Consider the following 23773-nt stretch of genomic DNA (forward strand, 5'->3'; position numbering starts at 1 on the left):
TAGACACACTGTCGTTAACTATTATTTGCAGCATAAGTTTAATTGTTATATAGTATGTCATTGCAGTGATGTACTTTGCCATACTTCACTGTGAATATTTTAGTTGATTCTTTTTTCTTTTTCTTTTGATTTTTATTTTAAATAATGTATATTACCATACTTCCATCTTTTTGTGTTTGTTTTATTCCAGTGTTGTAGCACTGTATACTTTTGATTTACATGAATTCATATATTTTAGGTTATATTTTTGATGAAAGCACAAGCCTAGTACTTCATCCGGTGTTCATCCAAGGAATTTGTCTCCTTATCCACATTTGGTAGAAAAACTGACTGGGTTGGACTTACTTATAGATGAGATAAAAAACATAAATTCATGTATGAGTAGTATATGATCTATCAAAGGTATTTTCAGGAGCAATTTTTACAAACCTTTCATGATAGCTATAGAACCTAACCACCAGGAAATAGGCTATTTAATTTCATTTTGTAGATTTTTTTTTTTGCATAAGCAAAGACATTTTGAACATTTAAAAAAATGTCCAAACATTTAAAAAGTTAAGTTTAAAATTTTATACTGATTTCTTAATATTTTCAACACATATATGTGTATGTATTAACTTTTGAATACTGTGGTGGCTTACTAAGCACAAATAATAACAGTTTTAAGTAGTATTCATAGGTGAAAAGTACTTGAAACATATTAACATAAAAACAGTATTACATGGGAAAGGAGTAGAGACATCAGTACTTTTTGCAGTTGTAAATTAACTATTTTCAACAACACAACAAAGGAATGCTAGTTATTTTCAAAAGGAAACAAATGGAAATGGGAAGGATGCTTATGGCATTTACCATTTATCACTCAGGTAAATTGTATTTTTTACCTGCCATAAGGGAAGCGCTTGGTGCTGTGAGTTTTTTTCTAGAGGAGAGAAGCTATATGTATCCTCCTTTTGAATCCTGCAGAGTTGCCAAGATGAGTGAGTTTGCTGAAAAGAACCAGGGCCATTTGGTGTCCTGCTTTTTTTGTCTGTTGTGTGACTCACACTAGAATTCTGGAAAGTACAGGAAGAAAATGATAATTTTCCCAGCAGATTATCCTAAACTAATTTTAATGGACATTTTCAAATGCTTTTCTTTCATCTACTTATGGGTTAACTAGGTTCTTTTTTTCGATCACATTGTTGATGGAAATAGTAAAAAATGGTGCTACTCAAAATATATTCTGTAGCCTGTTGGTTATGAGTTGGAGACAGGAAATTGAAACTTCCTAGCAATTTTACTGAAGTCTCATTGTATGTCTTTTTGTTTTTCCTTATTTTTCTAGTCATTTATTTTTATTGTATTTTATAAAATACTGCTTTTTGATTGGTTGGAAATAAAAAAATGGTCATTCACCACAAATTGCTTGAGAAGCACTGGCATAAAACATAGCACATTGTACTTATGCATTTTTAGTCCTTTTTAGATTATATGCTTCTTAAAAATAGGACTATAATTCAGTCATTCACATTCATTCATTCATTCATAGACACATCAGTTGACCCATTGTTAGTTACTAATACACAGAATATAATACTAATATAAATAAAACTTTGTCCCATTCTCCATGGCTTCAAAATCTCCAACTACTCTCTCTATGAGAGTAGCTGCCCCAGTCTTTATAGATTCAATAAACATTCCTAGAATTAACTGTACGATTTAAGTAAATATATATTTGTGTGTATATCCACTTACAATGTTTTTGGCTTTTTAAACTTATAACATTATATGTGAATTGACCAACATTTCATAAGTAATCATTACAGGCAAATCATTTTGAATTATTCTTAAAATTTAATAATTTTGAATAAAACAGGAAAATTTCATGTAGGGACTGATTCTCAGGAATTCCCCCAAAAGATCTGAGAAATTATCAGAATCATCTATTGATAGACGCATCCCAGCTCAGAAAAATAATGGAAAGAGGAGCACAAAGATATTGTTTTTGTCTTCAGATTAAAATATCTGGAAGAATATTGATAAATTAAAATCTATAAATAATATTATGTGATTGTCTTAAAAATGGAATAATATATTTTTTTCTTATTTACAAAGATTATATTTTGAAGAAGTTGGTTCATGTTGAATGCATATAAACTTTCATTATAACTCTGTGTGTTATTACTGCCTACAGGTTCTACCTCTATAGCTTTACGTATCTCTGATCAATATCAATTTTTACCTAAATCAAGTTACTCTGTTTTGTCTTCATCTATTTGTTATTTACTTTTACAAAAATGTCATCTTTACAAAAGTGTCATCTCACCATACTATGTTCCCCAAAGTACCACTGTGACATTTTGCTTTTTTATAATATTTGGTGAATTCTTAAATGTATCTTTTTTGTTCATGCCATATGTTCAACTACTGTCACAAATTTCTTCACAAAGAAAGATTATGTAGGTATTTCCAAAATCATTTCCAAAAATAATTTACTCTGAAAACATAATTTTAGTAAGCAGAAAGGGTATCAATATTATTAGGTTTAAAAAATAATATATAATTGCTATTTAAATTCTTACTATGGACTAGGCAAAAAAACATGCCTTGGTCTCTGAGGTTCCTTATTTCTGTTCCTATTTTATAAATAATAGACTGGGGAATGGAAAATCAATGAGATTAAGTTACTTGCCCAAGGTGACAGGGCTAGTAAGTAGTAGAGCCAAAACTTCAGCCCAGGTCAGTCTGATGAGAGGCTCTGAATTCTAACCCACTAGGTTACTGTCCTCTCATAATATATGCTGTGTTACCTAGGATTTTATTATTTACAAATATGGCCCTTTGTCTTAGTCTGTTAGGGTTGCTATAATTATACCATAGACCAGGTGACTTACAAAGAACAGAAACTTTTTCTCACAGTGCTACAGGCTGGGAAGTCCAAGATCAAGATACTGGCAGATTCAGTGTCTGATGAGTCTTTCTTGTTCAGAAAGCTGTTTTCATGTTTCATCCTCACTTGACAGAAGAGGTGAGGGAGGAGCTCTCTGGGGTCCCTTTTGTATTGGCATTGATGTCTTTTCCCTGTGACATAATCACTTCCCAAAGGCCTCGCATCCTAATACTCTCATATTGGGGGTTAGGGTTTCAACATACGAATTTTGAGGGGACATAGATATTCAGTCCATAACACTCTTTCATATGATGTTGATTTGTTTTTTTTTTTTTTTGGCTAGCAAAATGTGTGTTGACCCCTTAGAATGTCTTCAAAGCTATTGACCTCAGATAATGTTCTCAATATACAGTTATTGAACAGTTGCTACCTTGGTTCAAGCCAGCTAAAGTAACAGCAGTTTATAAGTTTTACTCCCATCTCTCCCTTATAGCTCTTGTCTCTAGTGTCTCAGGGTAAGGTAAACAGATCAGGATGAGGAAGGCCATATGGCTGGAAATCAACTGTATGAAGCCCTTTCCTGTTCAGGAATTAAGGACTGGTCTGTTTAAGTTTGAATTGGAGAGGATTCTAAAAATATTATAACCTGAAAATATTGCACAGTATCCCTCCAACACACATGCAGGGTGTTTGGAAGAGAAACCCTTGCTGCTCTTTTACCTGGATGTTTTATCTTTTCAATATGCCTTGATTCTACTACAGCACATTATTTGAAGGAACAAGTAACCTAAATTCAATGTATCTTTGGTGGGGGTTATGGGGACTAGAAATAACAGGGCTTTTCTAAAACACTAAGTTAGCAATAAAAAGAACAAAGAGAAATCCATAATTTCAAGGTATTTATCTTTGTGCATCTGCCTTAAAAAGTGTGGTCTGAGAAGGAGAAAAATAGCGAATTATAAGTTTTAATCAATCCAGCAAATAAATGATGAATATTATGTTAGTTTGCTGGGGCTGCCATAACAAAATACTGCAGACTGGGGGCTTAAACAACAGAAATTTATTTTCTCACAATTCCAGAAGCTAGAAGTCCAAGATCAAGGCATCAGCAAGTTTGGTTGTTTTGGGACCTCTGTCTTTGACTTGCAGCCTTCTTGCTGTGTCCTCGCATGACTTTTCCTCTATATGCTCACATCCTTGGTGTCTCGCTCTCCAGTAATACTTGGTTTGGTCTGGCCCATATGATCTCATACTACCTTAATTACCTCTCAAAGGCCCCATCTTTATATACAGTCACATGCCCAGGTACTGGGGGTTAGAACCTTAACATGCAAATTTTAGGGAGATGTGATTCAGTCCTTAACAAGTTTCAAGTATCTAAGCACTGTGAGAAATACTAGAAAACTAGATCACAGTTCTGGATTTCAAGGAGTTTGCATCCATGACATTAGTGTGTGGATGATCTGGAGGTAATTCCAGCCTTTCTCATGGTACCTAAAATTAGGAGACCTCATTTGAGTAACTGGGGAAGTGTTCTTTACTCAAATCACTCAAAAACTACTCATTTAAGGGACACTTTTCTTATTAGAAAATGTAATTATTTCATCAAGACTATCTACATGCGACACTGGAAAAACAGTTCAGTGGGAGCATATGATTAAGGGTTGAATCAATGTTATAAACATTCAAATTAGAGGACAATATGAATTTAGGTTTTTCAAGTAAGTAGTTGAAGTTATCATTTGATAGAATAACTGACTGATGCATTAGGATAGGGAGCACAAGTTTGGAATTGTCTCTGTGGAGGTGATATGTAATAGTTGCAATGCAAATGCATGAATCTGAGAATAAGGAATAGTAGGCAGGGAAGAGCTTCTTGTATAGCATTTATGTCCAATGTTAGTGGGTGAAAGCAAGGCAAACCAGTGAGGAAGTTGGAAAGATTGTGTAATTCTGTGGAAGCTGAGGGAGAAATTATTAAGAAAAATAGGTCTATCAAAATAGAGTCTATCGAAGTAGAGTTCACAATTTGCTGTTTAAAAAGTTATTAATACATTTAATTCGTTAAAGTATTATTAGGAGCGAAGATTTTAGTTGCAAAATCCTGTTAGCAACTGTCAAGTATAGATGAAATTCACCATTTTTCAGTCAACAATTTGAGTTTCCCTTATGTATGGTGGCAAACATATCCCATGACTCTGTCTAAGGAACACTGAAGTTGATTGGCTGCACAAAGTTCTTTTCTGTAAAGTATTAAATTGTGAAATCAGTAATGAGAGTATTTGCGTTAGAAAGTTGTCATTACTACAGGAACCAAAATCTTTTAAAGTTATTATTATTATTATTATTATTTTACAAAATAGTGGTTTAAAAAAGTCAGAATTTTCTATCTTTATATCTAAGTAAATCAGAATATACTAACAAATTTAGAAAAGTTATCATCATTACATTTCTCCTCAAAATGTAATTAGTACATCAATCAACCTTTTCAGACTTACTCTCTGAGCTGAAAGAGCTTAACTGTGCCTCATAAATTTTTTTACTAGTCAGTTCTTTGCACTGTTGTACTTGTGATGGTTCTTAATACCTTCAGGAGCATGGGCTTTCCAGAAGGAGTGTTCTCAGCTCCTCAGGAAGGGAGAAACTTGGAAGGGCCTTACAAGTGCAGGCACAAGAACCTGCGTGTAATTCCTACCCTGGCCTTTGCGCTCAGTCGCACTTTCTTTGAGCCTCAGTTTCCTCATCTGTAGAAAGTGGCATTAAATTCCTTTACCCTGTCTGATTATTGGGATGATAGACAAAAATGAGCACTTAAATAGTGTTATTCAAATATATTATTTATTTAAATGTCTAATTTCAAAAAAATAAGGAAGTTTTAAATCAGGGCTCACAAACAAGGCTGAAATTGCTCCTTTTTGACATAAAAGGGTTCTCGAACATGGCTACCTGAGTGTAGCAGTCCTGTCTAAATATGAAGTCTTTTGTTTCTAACATTTTGTGTCCAGCAATCTGGTCGGAAAGAGATAAATAAGAAAGAAGAGGATGGAAGATCGTATCGGCTACATGAAGTTACCATCCCTTTGGGAATTATGCAATGCTCTGTTTTAATATTTATTTATTTATTTATATATTTATGGCTGCGTCGAGTGAGGGGTCTTTCGTTGCTCTGCGCAAGCTCTTAGTTGGGCGTGCAGGCTTCTCTCTAGTTGTGGAGCGCGGGTCCCAGAGTCCGTGGGCTCTCTAGTTGCGGCGTGCAGGCTTAGTTGCCCCACGGTATTTGGGATCTTAGTTCCCGCTGGACCACCAGGGAAGTCCCATGCTCTGCTTTAATTTTGAATTAGAGAAGCTTGTTGCATACACACACACACACACACACACACACACAATAGTAATAAATAAAAACATTAAAAAAGAGTTAACTGGGCTTCCCTGGTTGCACAGTGGTTGGGAGCCCGCCTGCCGATACAGGGGACATGGGTTCGTGCCCCGGTCCGGGAAGATCCCACATGCTGCGGAGCGGCTGGGCCCGTGAGCCATGGCCGCTGAGCCTGCGTGTCCAGAGCCTGTGCTCCGCAATGGGAGAGGCCACAGCAGTGAGAGGCCCGCGTATCAAAAAAAAAAAAAAAAAAAAAAAAGAGTTAACTAACAAATATTGCAAATATAGTCCCTCCCCTCAAAAAGCTCTTCATGTCAGATATTACAAGGAGACTATTTTTTCAGGAGGTATTGTCTTTTGTATATTTGCTGACATCCAACAGATTCACAGTCAGTTCTCAAAACACCACTGCTTACTGAACAAAATACACTGCTGGCTCTTTGTGAGTATCCTTTCACTGGTCACTTTGTGGCCCCAGTTATAAACTCCATGGAAGTTTTTGGTTTAAGTCTGGTGTATTATGAAAAGCACACCTTTTGAATCAGACAGATCTGGACTCAGATACGGATTGGCTTTGCATCCTAATCTCTGAAAGCTTTCTTTTGTCATCTGGAAAATGGGGATGGTAATATCTAACTCTAATGGCTGCTGTGAGCATCACATTTCATAAACGGAACCACCACGTGGCAATGTTTTTTTTATAAATGATGGCTTCTGTCTTTTAACTCAGTGGCCTTATAATGAGTTTAGAAGCATCTGAGAGCAGAAAAAAATCCTCTGTGCTCTGACTACAGCTCTGAGACTCAGATTTCTGGTGATTTAGGTTGGAGCTTGGAGGTCTGCATATTAAAATTTCCCTGGTTTTATTTTAAGGTGCTATTGGGATGGCAACCAGTATTATAATCCCATCAGGTAAATAAAAAAAACGTTGCAAAGTAGATTTAGCATTCTGATGTAGTGTTCCTTTGCCTTGCCACCCCACCTGTGTGTGTGTGTGTGTGTGTGCACGTGTGCGTGTGCTTGTGTGTGTGTGTATATGCACGTGTATATATTCCAATACAATGACTTTCTGAATAGGCAACTATCATTATTAGTACAATATGCTGCTTCTCTGTACTCTCATCTCATTTGCTTTTGGTTGACAACTTAGGTAGTGTGATTATGAATTAATGCAGCTACTTTTCTCCTATGGCAAAACCTACACAAAGGCAGTTATTAAAGATGAGTATGACAACAACATTGGAATGAGTGTATATCTGTGAAGCTAATAACTTTGGATTGACAATACAGACACCAGGGTAGATATTCTGATATGTTTTAAAAATGAATCTCACTTCTTTATATGCTCTCTAGTTTTATAGCCTCAGAACTATACAAGCTTAGTCATAAATATACATATGTGTGTATATATATATATATATGTCTTCTTATTTTTCAAAAATTTAAAATTACTTTTGCAGAGTCTATATTGACAGCTGATAAGCCTTTAAGTCTTTTTTTTTTTTTTTTTTGCGGTATGGACCCAGCTGCTCTGCGGCATGTGGCATCTTCCCAGACCGGGGCACGAACCCATGTCCCCTGCACTGGCAGGCAGACTCTCAACCACTGCGCCACCAGGGAAGCCCAGCCTTTAAGTCTTGATAACATTTTGATAACTGGTATTCAATACATTATAGATTTCTCACAATGGATATTTTTTAGCAAACTTCTTATATTACTATACCATACTATATAAGCCTCTATAGAGCTAGTGGCAGCACAAACTGCTTCTCTTTCTCAATTAATGCATCGTCCATAAGAAACATTATTCCATTAGCCTCCAAAAAAGACAAGGCTACTATGATGTAAACAAAATATATACAAGTACTGATTGAAGAATGCAAATAGAAATGAAGTGTACATCATCTGCTCTTCTGAGTCATTCCCTCTACCAGAGCAGAAAATGGAGAAATGCTCATAATATAGTACTGTGTTTTGTTTTACTCATTTGCAGAATCCAAGTTGGAAGGTCATGGGCCACTGAAAGTTTATTTTGTAATTGGCTCAACATTTTTTATTACATTTTATTTTCACAATCTTAGTTCTTTAAAATGAGACTGTGTACTGATCATGCTTATATGAGAGACACATGCACATAGATTATTCACTTTGTTTCCATAAATTTTATCATCAGCAGCATCATCATAACCAACTTTGCCTGCCTAAGGTGTGCTTGGCAGTGATATACAATGACTAGTGTAATCTCCATGTTGTTCATGTAATTCTAGTGAGTGATAATAGAGTTGTGTATGATGTTAAATGTTGGTTTCTTCCTTAATGTATTTTATAATTTCATGATGAGAAGTAAAAATCAGCACTAATACCTGAATACAACCATGTGCCAGGTATTCTGTAGTCGTTGTCTCTAGTATTGACACGATCCCTGAAAAGTAGGTGTTTTATTATGATTGAAGCTGAATCCAGCTTCTGTACCCCGACACTGAAGTAAATCTCAGAGACAGAGTTTTGGGTGAAGTACAGACGAACAGCTTTATTGCTTTGCCAGGCAAAGGGGGCCACAGCGCACTAATGCCCTCAGAACTGTGTGTCCCAACCTGGAGGGGCTAGTGAGGAGTTTTATAGTAATGGTTCAAAGAGGGTGTGATCAGCTCGTGGTCATTCTTCTGACTGGTTGGTGGTGAAGTAAGTGGGAGTTGGCATCATCAACCTTCTGGTTCCAACCGGTCTGGGGTCTACGTCCTCTTTAACTGTTAACTTCTCCCACCTGGTGGGGGTTTCAGTATCTGCAAAGTAACTCAAATATTTTGTTGTATTTATCCTTTGATGGGGAACCAGGATCTTGCCCCAAGGCTGCACTATTGTTTCTCTTTACTGTTTGTTTCCGCCCTTGTCTTGCATCCCCTCCCTTCCCTATGTAACAATTGTTTGAACCTGCCGGTTGGAACTCAGGGAAGGTCTTGGAGGCTGAATGAAACCTATTTCCTTTAATCAAAGAGATGGGGGACACAGGAAGGCTTTTGTGCGCAGGAGCCCCACAAGGTCCTGCTCGGTATCAAGATTTGAAAATATGTCTGTGTGACTCTATACCTGACCTCTTTCTTGTAAACGATACTGTTTTATTATCATAACCTCCACTTGGGGTTTTCTGTTACCCAAAGCTCATAAGAATTAGAGTTCGCAGAGCCCCTTAGTTATTCTCTAACAACTCGTCTTGATTTGAAATGTACAGCTACTAGCTTTCTCGTCACAGCTTGGACTGGGGCCTAAAATGGTCTATTGAATGTTTGGTTGTATAAATGACTGCAGCAACTTGCCCAGCTTCTCCATCAAGCCACTGAATAGTAATGTAATTAGATCCAGCACTTAGATTTTGCTTCCTCCCATGATGTTTTTATCATTTGGTGATTAGATTACAATGTCAGTGATTAGCATGCATAGTTTCCCCACTCTAAGCAATAAGAAACTCTGTATTCTATGTTTCAAGTTGGCTGCTGGGTTAATCCACTAACTGCCTGTACCTTGATCCAAAATGATATGCTGGTGAATGGTGATGAATTCCATGAAATTCAGGAAACTGTTCTGTTGGCTGACATCAAGATGTGTTATGATTTGATATGGCTGTGTATAAATGTTTACACTCAATCCGAACCCAGGAAAATATATTTAGAATATAGAAGAGTGACTTCGTGGAGCTGGAGAGCCATCCGTAGGGAAAACTATGGAGACAGTATAATAATAATAATAATAATAATAACAATATTAACATTCTCAAAAACTTATTCACTACTTGTCTATTTGTCTATTTGCCAAGCAATATTCTAAGCACATTGCATGCATTAATATCTTTAGTTATCACAAAAGCATTGAGGAAATCGAAGTATAGGGAAGGTAAGCCCAGGTCACAGAGTGACAAAGCCAGGATTGCTGCTCAGGCAGTTTTATTAAAGACAGATTCTGTCTTTGTTTTTTAACAGTTTTATGGAGATATCATTGACATATAAAAATTGTGTATATTTAAGGTATATAACTTGATGTTTTGATATACATACACACTGTGAAATGAGCACCACACTCAAGCTAATTAATATATCCATCACCCTAAGATTCTGTGTTCTTAACCATTGTGAATTCTGTCTTTCAGAAAACCTCATGTGGATGTAAATGTAGTTCTGAGTAAAAAAATGCAGATTTACATGAGGATTTCTAGCACAGAGATGAATAATTCTGAATATAAATTTTGAGGAAAAATATTTTGTGTGAATTACATAGTGTTGTTTCCTGACAAAAAAATGGAAGTTTCATTATATTTCACATTTTATTTTTTTAACATGAAAAATGCTATCATAGCTTTCTGTCTTGCCGTAGAAACCCATTTCCAGTGAGTAAATTGATGTGATCCTCATAACTCCTTTGTGTTTGGGGGCAGGTGGTGTTTTCTAAATCTATTAATAAAGAAATTAATCACAGAGCTGTATAATGAGTGCACAAAATCACCAGCAAAATGAATCTGAGACTTAGAATGAGAACACACATTTGATCTCTGAAGAAGCAAAGGCTATTGCATCATCCAAATTTTGATGAAATAGCTTCAGGCTTCAAGAAACAAGGTTTTAGTAGCTATATGTGGAGCTAAAGGTGGAGTACAGGTAGCATAATTGAGGTAAAGGAGATGTGAGAACTATACAACTAGAAATGTTCCCTTTGAAAAACAAGACATGATTTCAGTATCTCACTAAAAATATACTTTGTGAATATATGAATATGTACTTAAAAAGATCATTATTCTCTTAAACATCCTTTTTTTTTAATTGCCTTTTCATCTTTTGAAACAAACTATTTTATTGGCAATTTTTATCATAAAGAGTTTCATAAGAAGATTTAGGTATATAACAGAAATGACATTTCAGTAGTAATTAATAAAAAGTTCTCCATTTACTTCAGTCTACCAAGGTAGATTTCTTTTAACCTCTAGACATTGTTCTCTATAACATGCTTCAAGAATCATCTGTGTTTCCTTTTCCTTAGTTTCTGGGTTATTCTCAAAATACAGATATAATTGTCTTTGTCTTATTGTGTGAAAATAGATTTCTGCATATAATGAAAAGTTATTTTATATTTAAAATGACTATTATTTTGAAACAATGCATCAAATTTTACTTAAGCGATTCCCATTTTTCTTAAATTTATTTTATTTGGGATAAGTAGGTTATGTTTTCCTCAAAAGGAATTTATATATGTGTGTGTGCATGTGTGTGTGTGTGTGTGTGTGTGTGTATTTCTGGTTCAAGATAAAAGTTGTCACTTATAACACTGACACAAAATGCAAATTAAAAATCAGCTTTCATAAATCCATACTTGTAATTTTCAAAATAAATCCATGACATGATTTTCATGTTTCCCATTATTTTTTTTTTTTTTTTTTTTTTTTTTTGCGGTAGGCGGGCCTCTCACTGTTGTGGCCTCTCCCCCTGCAGAGCACAGGCTCCGGACGCGCAGGCCCAGCAGCCATGGCTCACGGGCCCAGCCGCTCCGCGGCATGTGGGATCCTCCCAGACCGGGGCACGAACCCGTGTCCCCCGCATCGGCAGGCGGACTCTCAACCACTGCGCCACCAGGGAAGCCCTGTTTCCCATTATTATACGTTAAAAAATATAATAATTGCATATTTGTATTTAGATTCTATTCTCAGAATATGTATCTGAATGTTCACAATTAGCATACATACACTATGGAGTTATGTGTACAACAACTGTCAATGTATGTACCATGAATGTCCTCAGTATATCTTGTTAGTGTAAGAAGGATTTCTTTATAAATAAAAGTATGGCTCTTTCACTGATGTTATTGGAAGTTGAATGAAAACAATGTTCAACAGAGTTTAATAAAAAAAATTGTTATTGTTAAAATTCCCTTTTTTTCCCTAAATTATTAACACTACCTCAATTTTCTTTGTCTTTAGCTAATTTAATTTTCTATGGCTGTGGTGCATTATTATTATCAATTGTCACAATCTGTACCTAATACTTTAGGCCTGTTATGTACAGAATATACTAAATTAGGCTATTTTAAAAAAATTAATTAAGTAATTTATTTGTGGCTACGCTGGGTCTTTGTTGCCACACACAGGCTTTCTCTAGTTTTGATGAGCAGGGTCTACTTTTCTTTGCAGTGTGCCGGCTTCTTATTGTGGTGGCTTCTCTTGTTGCAGAGCACGGGCTCTGGGCATGCAGTCTTCAGTAGTTGTGGCATGCGGGCTCAGTAGTTGTGTCTTGTGGACTCTAGAACACAGGCTCACTAGTTGTGGTATACGGGCTTGGTTGCTCTGCGGCATGCGAGATCTTCCCAGACCAGGTCTCGAACCCGTGTCTCCTGCATTGGCAGGTAGATTCTTAACCACTGAACCACCAGGGAAGCCCTAAATCAGGCCATATTACAGTTGTTACCCTTGGGTGGAAAAGATAAGAAAAGGTAATCAAGCAGCATATAAACCAACTTTGAATAATGAAAATTGATAAATGGCAGATTAGAAATTTGTATTATTTCATATACATAAAATGGAAGTAGAATTTTAGTATGTTTTTATGTTCAAACTTTCTTTTTTTTTGGCTGCATTGGGTCTTTGTTGCTCTGCTTGGGCTTTTCTATCTAGTTGTGGCAAGCGGGGGACACTTTTCATTGTGGGTTTCTCATTGTGGTGGCTTCTCTTGTTGTGGAGCATTGGCTCTAGTTGCACGGGTTTCAGTACTTGCAGCATGTGGGATTGGTAGTTGTGGCTTGCGGGCTCTACAGCACAGGCTCAGTAGGTGTGGCGCATGGGCTTAGGTGCTCTGCTGCATGTGGGATCCTCCCGGGCCAGGTATTGAAACTGTGTCCCCTGCACTGGCAGGTGGACTCCCAACCACTGTGCCACAGGGAAGTCCCCAAACTTTATTTTTATTTGGGGCATTTATGTAGATTCAGATGGAATGTATATTTGTGTTTTATCAAATTTGTATAAACTAAGTAGAGAAGATACTGTATTTGTATACATCTTCATATGCATGAATGCGATCACATATTTACCAAAAAAAGGCTATTGAACTGAATATTTCTAAAATATGCAATAAAATTTATTTTTTTTCTTTTCAGCAGTCTGTTAACATTTTAAAATATTGTGAAAGAAGTAATTTAACATATTTACTATAATAGCTACAATAACATAAGTGGTATGTGTGTATATATATAGATTTGAGAGAAAAATTATTTGAGGCAAGAATCATTTGAGACATTTTTGTTGAATTGTATGTTAGCCCTCTTTCAAGGAAAATAAATGTGATGTGATTAACTTAGGGCTACTCAGAAGGTGGTCTGTGGGACCACAGTTACTTTACTAGTGTTTGTTTTGGGTCTGCCAGGAGACAGAAACTGAGAGTTAATATTTAAGAAGCTTTATAGCAAAATGACAGAGTAATTTTTACCTATTGAGTCTGATAAACATTTTGGCTTGTCTTTTTGTATGTAGGTTTTATTTCATTTTCCTAGTAATTAATTTTTATTTTATCAGTCCACAACAGATTAAGGGTGGGGAGAAGGGAAGACTGGTCCTTCATTACAGGGTTTAAAAAGCACTGATTTATCTGATTCATGATTCCAGCAGTTCAAAGTACAACCAAAATCAGATTTAAAGTTTAATATTATTGGTGTTACAGTAAAATCTGTACTACTTGAATAAATGTCATGTCCTTAATGATTTTTTTGACATAAAAGGCAAAAGCTGGCATTACCATGTGACTAACAAACAACTTTTCATCAAAATGGTCAGCAGTACTAAAATGTATCCTTTCTGTTAAAGAGAATATTTATACCTTATTATTTATTGATTCTGTATAATGTAAGTGATCTTACATTAAAAATACTACTCATTTAAGGGGGATACTATATTAAGTACAGATACATTAAAATTTTAATTATTTATGAAAAATTCTGGATCATATTTCTTAACTTATCTCTTCTGCCACTTGCACCTTCATTTTTCTCTGTAACTTTTCCCTGCTACTTAGGTAGGTTTTCTCTGTATTTTAGACAGTGGCCTGTTTATCTTTAATCCATAAGCCAACCAATACTTTAGTTCTGAGGATGTTTGGGTGAATTTTGTGATTTCTGGTCATCCAACCCACAATACCTCACCCATCCCCAAGGTCGAAGAGAAGAACATGGACAAAGGATCTTTAAAGAACATTTTAAAAATGATTCATTTGAGTAACTAATGTATGCATGTGGCACACACAAAAATAAATGGTACAGAAAGTTATAAACCGAAATTTAGGTCTCCCTTCTCATCACTGTACACACTTCCTGGAATAAACTGTACCAGCTACTTGTATGAGAAAATGTAAATATTCTCCCATATAAAGATATACTCACAAGAAATTCTCTATGAAGTCAGAATTTACAGTCTCAGTGAAACATTTGAAAGTAAATGATTGCTTCTGTAAATAACGCCACACATTTGCACTTACTGTTCATAAGGCACATAACAAACATCCTCCTCATTACGCTATGACCCCAGGTGTAATTACCCCTGTGGTACACATGAAAGTGGGCCTTACATGTTGAGTAGTTTGCAGGGATGCCAGATCCTGAATTTGATCCTAGTTTGTTCTTAGAAACTGTACAGACATTTTGGCTATGAGACAGTATATTCATCTCTGAAAAATCAAACAACTTGCTAAATTATGTAGTAAAATTTATAAGACTTATGGGGAAAATGGACCTAGGCTTTTATCACTGTAAGTCTGTGTAACCAGATCATGAAGAAAAATAACACTATTTTAATAGAAATCTCAGCAGTGTTAAAAAGAAATGTAAAATTCCTAATAAAAAAAAAAAGTAACAGAACAGATGTAAGAATTAACCTTAAAAAAAGATGAAGGTGGCAGGTGTAAGGAGGTGTAAGGAAGGAATAACACTGTGATGTTATCGAGATGAGTGAAATGCACAAAGATCAGGAAGAAGCATGCAATAAGCACTTTTAAGACTGAGTATCTGAGTCAAGAGGATAAAGGAGGCATACTACATTAAGGAATTCTTGTTGCTTGCAGCTCTGCTAATGGACTTTGTGTTCACTTGTTTCTACTTGGTGGCATAGATCCTTAACCTTTTGGACAATAGTAAGTATAAACCAGTGCTATTGTCAACTTGAATAATAAAACAGCCAGTTATCTCACCCAGCAGAGTGAGTTTATTCAGGAATAGCCAGAGGAATTGCAATTGAGGATATTCGAACTGTGGTGGACCATAAGCACATCCAGAGAACAGGAAGGGGAACTTGCTATAAGGGAAAGGGGGTATTTGGGAGGGGCTCTAATACCGAAAGAGTCCATTGGAGGAAGTATGGAGGCTTCTCATTGGTTGGGTTACTACAGTCCCTGATTCACTGGGCTGTCATTGGCAGATCAAAATGTGTTCTTCCTGCAGGTTAGTAAAGTAGGCAACACCTTCCTGTGGGAGATGTAGGCCTGCTGTCTTTCCCTGCTTGGAGTAATGGGAGGATGTATGATGGGTCGTGAGAGCTCCCCCTTTAGGCCTATCCCAACTCTAATTTTAGCTGAGATTCTTTAATTAATTCCACACTATCCAGTAGAACTTTCTGTGACGAGGGAAGTGTTGTATATCTGCACTGTTCAGTAGGCTAACGAACACATAAGATATCATTACTGGGATTGAGAAACTGAATTTTTAATTTAATTTTAACTTATGTACATTCAATTACTACAAGTGACCAGTGGCTACCAAATAGGACATTGCAGGTAAAACCAACTGATTTTCACATTGTACTAGTATCATTCTTCTATGCATTAATCCATATGAGCTAATTCACTCTGCAGATAGAGATGGTGCATCAGATCAGATGGGTCTCATAATCAGTATTCTATGTTCTTGTCCTGAAATAAAATTGGACCTAGCTTACATATTTATGCTGTTAGTAGATTAATGTCTGTAATAATAACACAAAAGGTTGTGGTGGGTTAGAGTCCTTTATAAATAGAAGCCTGCTGGTCACCGAACACAGCTTAGCCTCTGAGCTTGCGCAAACTTTCTGTCATTAATATGTAAATCTTACCTTCAGTAGGTAAGCTCTTTCAGAACTGTGATCCACTTAGTGTGTCCTTGTTTCTCTGTGAATAATTGTTCCAGACAAGCACATTTTGCATTTTAATTTGCTGCATGAGTTTAGTTTTTAAATCCTACCATGCTATTTAAGGTCAGTGTTTTCTATTACAAAAAAAGACTATTATAATTTCCAAAATAAAAGTGGTTTAGGAAATGCATGTTAAAACCAATTATGAAAATATCTTAAGGTATTTAAAATACACTAAATATTAAATATATTTGAAATAAATTATTTTTTAAGTTGTACGTGTACAATAGTAAATAAAAATGATTATCAAGAGAATGACAAATTATGCAATATTAAAGAACTGGAGGCCAACAATTAAGCCTAGATCAGCAATACACTGAGAAGGAAATAATTATGAGTTAAAGGTGAGAATATAAGTGTTTTAAACCCCTCATATATCTTGATCATATAGATGTTTCTTCAGGCTTGTACAACTTGGTCCATGTATAATAGAAATTCTCAGATCCACTTGAAAAGCAGAATGCTTGTAAAGATTTTATAGTAGATCATCCTTGGAAATAGTTCTCTTACTATTTGATGTTTCATAAACATGCCTGTTTTGATATGCCCTGCATAATCAGGCTATAAAATAATGGTTGAGGATAAAACTAGGGGGATATTTTATAAGCTGGTTCTCTTTACTGATCCTGTAGGTTAAGCATTGTATTAACATGTTTTCTGGAAAACATTAGACTCTTTAGAAGAGAGATTTTGGAACATTTTATTTCACCATTTATGAAAAGTATGGGCGAGCTGAAGCCATTTCTCATAAGTGGATAGTCTGGTCATCGACAATTTATTCAAGCCTCTTTCTAAGTTGATAGCAGTGGTGATGGTAGTGTTTAAGTCTTTGTGGAGAGTCAGTGGGACATATAAGCCTTTATAACTGGAGAGAAGCTAATCGGGTTAGTTATGCTATCCCAATAGAAATATTGCCCAAGCAGTGTTTTGCAGAATGATAGCTTCCTGTATATCATCAACTCTAAGATGCCTGTGACGGTCAGAAGCATCATTATTGTATGCACTGAAAAGGGAGAAAGTGCTGTCAATTAAACTATGCCATGCTCTCAATTGTATAATATGGCTTTCTTTCAGAGATGTCAAAAAGTGAAGAATATGTGCCTAAAATGTTATAAAATAGGGCAATAATTTTATGACAAGGAATCCTCAGATGACTATTTCTGGTGCAATAGTTTTTTGAAATACTGTGGATTGATGGATTGACATCAGGGTAGACCTTCATGCCCCACAGGTTAGAATTCCAAAGACATTTCGTTCCCTGCAGAGAATGTGGCCAGTACAAATTTGATTTAGGTGTCCCTCCTCTTGGCTCCCACAGCACCTGTGCACAGCTCTGCAGAAGCTTATCCCAACAATCAATTTATTGCTCTTCTGTGCCTACCACATGATTTCTGATCATCCAGGACATATGATAAACTTAATGCAAATTTGTTGCATTGGGCCCAGTGCATGGTTCTTGTTAAATGACTCTTTCATGAATGAATAAATGGATGAACAATAAACACAAGGGGTGTTGATGATGTAGTAGCCACAATGCCAAATGAAAGCCTTCTTTCTAAACTCTTCCAACAGGCTAACAGTATGATTTTCCTACATCTGAATCACAATTCAGTGACATTTTCAAGTTATCCTGGAACCTGGAAAATTTAGTGCTCAGCTTGCTATTTTTCACTCACAATTTGTATTAAATGTAACTTAAAATGAATAGGACACCTCTGTGTTTTTTTCTTAACAATGTAGGGAAAGTAAGCATATTTTCCTCAAGGGAAGTGGATGAGGGTGCATGATGAAGCATAGAATCTGTGAACAAAAGGAAATAAAAAGGAATTCTAATATTGAAAATTATTAGGTAATAGTAACTTTGACTGGGTATAACACAGATAGTAAGCTCTACAAGGTAAGGAAATAAGGACACTGGCACCAGAAGATTACTGCTATCTCCATCCTCCTAAAAAGTAATGATAATAGAAGACATGTAGACGGGCAAAGAGGAATCTTGAGATTGGTCAAACATTCTTCCTGTGACTGGATGATATGAAACTAAAGAAAATGGGGCCCTTTATTTTTCTGGCTATGACAACAATAACGATTCGATTTTTTTTTTTTTCCGGTATGCAGGCCTCTCACTGTTGTGGCCTCTCCCGTTGCGGAGCACAGGCTCCGGACGCGCAGGCTCAGCGGCCATGGCTCACGGGCCCAGCCGCTCCACAGCATGTGGGAACTTCCTGGTCCGGGGCACGAACCCGCATCTCCTGCATTGGTAGGCAGACTCTCAACCACTGCGCCACCAGGGAAGCCCACGATTCAATTTTTTAGTTACATTGATATTCCTAACCTAGTCATCTAAATGAATGTTTGACTAGGGTACTCTGGAAAGTTTGGATACTCTCAGGTGCATATTTTGATATGGTCATCCAGGTTTTCCTAACAAGGTAGATAAGTGTGACTAGATAATCTATTACTCATCTCCTTAAAATATTGTATTACTATTTTGAGATTAATGCTGCTACTATTACAAACAGTTATGCCATCATAAGTATTTTAAGACTGCAGAAATCTGTTTGTTCCATGTTTATATATTCAGTCATTCAATTTGTCACTTATATCAGTATAATACATTTTGGAATGATTTGGCTTGATATAATATGTATGGTTTTACTGTGAGTCAAAAGATGGTATTTCTGTATATGGAGAAATATAGTATATTTTTGTACCTGATAAATCGACAACTGAAAAGCAGATATTCTTGTAACATTACCTTTGGGAAATGTTTATCCCAGAAACAATTGATAGAGAGCTCACTGTTTCATAATATGTTTCTGGAGGATTATGGTAAATGATAATAAAAAGAAAAACAACCCACTTCCAAATTTTTTTACATAAGAGCATAATTTTTATGCACACATAATAGCTATTTGAAACAATTTCCGTATTAGCCAATATTTTATTTCCCACAGGTGATGAAACTAGCCACTCATTTTGAGTTTCTTTTGCAGTGAGTTTCATGCAATTAAACCAAACAAGAAGAACAGTTTCTGTAAACCACAGTCTGGAAAAATTAAATAGAATTTGTACATAAGTGATTAGAAGTACATTATTAATATATATATTTTTTATTTCCTGTACTTCATAAAATTTATCTCTAATGCATTTATTAATCTAAGCTGTGCTGTCTTAGTATACCCCAATAAACTCTAAATCATTTAAAATATTCTATTAAATATTTATATCATGATATTAGCTTGTATTGTGCTGAATCATTTACACAGCCATCATCTTCAACACTTTCAGGTGAGATAAAATATATTTCTCTTGTATTTCCTCCTAATGATATGGTTGACTGTAAAAGAACAATAATCACTATTGCCTAGGGGTAAATAGGCTTTGAGATTCATTAACCATCTTAGTTTTGCCTCAGCCATTAGTCTGAGAAGGCATTTATTACTTTTCATATTACAATGAATAGAGAATATTCATTAATTAATTCCATTGGGAGGTTTTGGTACCAACATAAACAACATTTAAAAATAAGTTAATCTGGGCTTCCATGGTTGCACAGTGGTTGAGAGTCCGCCTGCTGATGCAGGGGACGCGGGTTTGTGCCCCGGTCCGGGAAGATTCCACATGCCGCGGCGCGGCTGGGCCCGTGAGCCATGGCCGCTGAGCCTGCGCGTCCGGAGCCTGTGCTCCACAACGGGAGAGGCCCAACAGTGAGAGGCCCGCGTACGGCAAAAAAAAAAAAAGGATCTTGAATTTTTCCACCTTTTTATCCTATCTCCCATTGCCCTAGGCCAAATTGCATCATTTCTGGCCTAGATTTACTGAAGTAGTCTCTTAACCGGACTTTCATGTTTATACTTTCTAATCCATTCTCTACATAGCAGTTAGAGGTGACTTTTCAAAAATGTAAATCTGATCATGGCATGAGCTCACTTACCCTTTCAGCAGCTTTTCATTACACTTAGAACAAAATCCAGCTTCCTTGCAATGACTTACAAGGCCCTGCCTGATCTGGTTCCTGCTTATCTCTCCAATCTTGTCTTATTCCTTCTTACTAATTATGTTTCAGCCATAGAGTCTTTCTCAGTTCCTCAAGGAAGCATTAGCTCTGCCCAGATTCTTGGCCATTTCTCTGCATGGGAATTCTGCCCTTAGCTTTTTGCAGGACTGATGTCTTCTTATTTTTGAGGTCTCAGGTTTTATTGCACCTACTTAAAGAGGGGCTCTTTAGCCTCAACCTTGTATAGCTTCTCCCACTAAGGTTTTTCTCTCTTACAGCACCCTGTATATGTCCTTTGTAGTGCAATCCAGACAGTGTGTGCTGTTTACTTGGCTGCTACCTATTGGCTTCTTTAGAATGACTACTCCATGAAGACAGACACCACGTCTCTCTTTTTCCCCATGGCATCTTTATCACCCAGCCCTGTGCCTGACACATGTGCAGATCCAATATGCTTTGGAAAGAATGAATGATTGAGAAATAATGAGAAGTAGGTTTTTTAGTGAGTTTAACAGAAGTAGAGGAGCCAATCACTATAGGTAGCAGCATATCAAAAACATAATAATGTATCGAGGGGTAAGCATGACTACCTGTTTATTTAGATCAAAGAGGTGCTGCATTTCTTCAGGTAAGATCTCATATATCTTCACAAATTTCATACGCTTAGTCAGATTAAAACTTAATATTTTATTTAGATGTTTGTTGAGTAACTAACTTATCATTCACACCTTCATTTATCTGTATTATTTCAATTTTTTTTTTTTTTTTTTTTGCGTTACATGGGCCTCTCACTGTTGTGTTCTCTCCCGCTGCGGAGCACAGGTTCCAGACACACAGCCTCAGCGGCCATGGCTCAAGGGCCCAGCTGCTCCGCGACATGTGGGATCTTCCCGGGCCAGGGCACGAACCCGTGTTCCCTGAATCAGCAGGCGGACTCTCAACCACTGCGCCACCAGGGAAGCCCTCAATGTATTCTTATTACTCATTAAAAATAAAGCAATTATTACTCAACCCATCAGTCAAACTACAAAGAATATAATTAAGAAACATAAAATCCCTCTCCTTAAAATTTTAAATTTGGAAGAAATTATTGTTCAGAAGTCTGTTAAGAAAGTATGATAATCTATGCATGTTTGCAGGGATTTTTTGGAAAATAGATTACATTGCCTGTAGTAGGTTAGGTATTATTTCATGAAACTGGTTTCAGTTATGTGTTAGTACATATTTATGTTACCTGTCTTTACTGGAACTCAAGAAAAAATGTATTTCTTGAAAATACTGTGATAAAAGAAAACATTTGGAAGCTGCTGTTCTAGGTGCTATCATTCTTAAAAACTTTGTGTATAATTCTTGCTAGCTCAGTCTTATGCAAAGTTGCATTGAGAGGGAATTCAATACTTATTTGTAGGTATAACCAGAAAATGACAATTCGATCAGTACTTATGAAACAAAATTTATGTAATCTTCTTCTCCACGATTACAATTTATAATTTTATTTAAAAATTTTGTTTTTTGGTATTTTCATCTGAGTGTCCTCTTGTAGTATCAGAGTCACACTCTGTGATAATATTTTCCCCAGTCAGCTATCCCTCCTGACTCCCCTATTACTATTAAGGAATGATGTAAAATTGATAAGGATTAATTATGATTACAGTAGTTATGGACCATTAGGCACCATGCATCAAGTCTTAGAAATTATTTTCAGTATTGTAATCATGATTTAGAAAACAATCTTTCTTCTTTGACTTTTTAAATTATTACTATCGTATGTCACAATTGTGTATCTGTTTATCAAATATTAATCAAGGAACTACTTTGTGCCTGTCACTGCAAGTTAAAAGACAACCTCCTGATCCACAGGGAACATGTATTTAAGCAGAGAATACAGACTTGTAAGCAGATAACATTATACAGTGAGAAAAATGCTTCAGTATGCACAGTATAGAACTGTAAGGGAGTGAATTGAAGAGATGCTCCCTCATTCTTGAGTGTTCAGTGAAAATTTTTTGTCTTGTGAGTGTTATTTAATCTGAGACATGAAGAATGAATATGTTAACCCCCAGAATGTGATTGTGGTAGTTAATGTTCTAGTCAGAGAAAATAGCGCAGTATGGGGGAATGAAGGTGGAGGAGGGCCATGAAATGGAGTGACAAGGGTAAGACAAGTTAAAGAACTTAAACTCCATCCTGGGTGTAGGGGAAGTTTACAAGTGTATGAGGAAGCACATACAAAATTATCAGCAAAGAAGGATTTTGAAAGCACTGCTGATCCAAGTACACTTGACCATTAAATGGCTGGGTTAACACTAGAATTTTTTTTTTTTTTTTTTTTCTTTTTGCGGTATGCGGGCCTCTCACTGTTGTGGCCTCTCCCGTTGCGGAGCACAGGCTCCGGACGCGCAGGCCCAGAGGCCATGGCTCACGGGCCCAGCCGCTCCGCGGCATATGGGATCCTCCCAGACCGGGGCACGAACCCGTATCCCCTGCATCGGCAGGCGGACTCTCAACCACTGCGCCACCAGGGAGGCCCAACACTAGAATTTGTTTTCTTTTTTTAATAAATGTATTTAATTTTAGCTGTGTTGGGTCTTCATTGTTGTGCGTGGGCTTTCTCTAGTTGCAGCAAGCGGGGGCTACTCTTTGTTGAGGTGCGCGGCTTCTCATCACAGTGGGTTCTTTTGTTGCGGAGCATGGGCCCTAGGCATGTGGGCTTCAGTAGTTGTGGTACATGGGCTTAGCTGCTCCGCAGCATGTGGGATCTTCCCGGACCAGGTCTCGAACCCGTGTACCTTGCACTGGCAGGTGGATTCTTAACCACTGCGCTACCAGGGAAATCCTAACACTAGACTCTTGAGAATAAGACTAACACTGAACACAAAGAGTATGAGCTGACAAAACCCTACAACTTTTGTGTAGAGCTGGAAATGGTAAGAACATCAGTATTTCGAAAAGAATCTTCAAAATTTTGAACCAGGAAGCACCTGTATTTGCGTATCATTCACTGTGTTAAATGTGATGACTCATCAAAGTTTTATTTTGTAGGTGCTCGCGTGCACACACACACACACACACAATATATGTAAGAACTTATATGCCATTCATTTCCATGCTGTGATTTAGACATCCTCCCAGTCTCTTCTTTAAATGGTGTTTAATACTCAGGTCCCAGATCTTCAGTTTCATCTCATTCTATTCATTCATTTATTCAATTTGTATACATACATACATGTGTACATTCAGACAATCATGCAATCATTCAGCCATATTTTGGACAGAATTTATAAAACAAGGCATACTTCCAGTTTCTTTGGTACACAAAATAATCTGAAATGTAATTTTCTGTCC

Source organism: Mesoplodon bidens (assembly GCF_964165515.1).
Source record: "Mesoplodon bidens genome assembly, chromosome: 16".
NCBI lineage: Eukaryota > Metazoa > Chordata > Mammalia > Artiodactyla > Ziphiidae > Mesoplodon > Mesoplodon bidens.